This window comes from Nelumbo lutea, chromosome 6, assembly GCF_056320005.1.
Source record: "Nelumbo lutea isolate HS-2025 chromosome 6, American lotus-T2T, whole genome shotgun sequence".
NCBI classification, from domain to species: Eukaryota; Viridiplantae; Streptophyta; class Magnoliopsida; order Proteales; family Nelumbonaceae; genus Nelumbo; species Nelumbo lutea.
This window is the reverse complement of record NC_142689.1, coordinates 73,206,688-73,207,456: the sequence shown is the minus strand read 5'-3', so window position 1 is coordinate 73,207,456 and position 769 is coordinate 73,206,688.

The window sequence follows — 769 nt, the reverse complement described above, 5'->3', positions numbered from 1 at the left end:
TGAGTGGCAGTAGGGCAGAGTGGGTTTGGTGGCCATCACACCCCTTTGCACTCATCGGAGCGGCCTCCGGCTGATTCTATCATTTCCCAAAAGCGGTCCTAGAGGGGGGTGCGAGGATAGATGGGCGGCATAACCACGTCCACGGGGTGGAGATAGGTCCTCTAGACGTCACTAGAGGAGGCAGAGACGCCCCGAGCCAACGGGGAAGGCCAACGGTGATAAACGATGCTTTTGCAGAACCACCATTTTCCACTGTCAGACTAGGCCGTCGGGCCGATGGGCGATCGGTGATCTATGATTGATGGATTTGAGAAATGACAGGGATGTCGTAGGTTCAAAATGAGGTGGAAGACGATGAAAAGACATTGCTGTAGAGTTCCGATGATCTGCGATTAATGAATACGAGAAACAGTGGGAATGTCGTAGGTTCAAAATGAGGAAGAAGACAATGAGAAGACACTGTTGTAGAGCTCCGGCGATCTGTAATTAAGGGATTTGAGGATCGTTGGTTTGAAATGAGGAAGAAGTCGTTGAAAAATGCCGTTGGGGTGGAGGGTATAATGGGTAAGACAATAATATGATGAAGGGGGAGGAACTGAAACAAATTTCATATTTGTTGGGTGGGATTGGCATAGGTTTCGATTTCCGTACGTTTTTTTTCCATATTTCGATTTATGAGGGGGAGCTAGATTCCCCTAAAATTAATAATTCTGTCCAGTGGCATTTGAATTAAGTCCCCGACCGATTATACGACCCTAGAAGCTCAAAT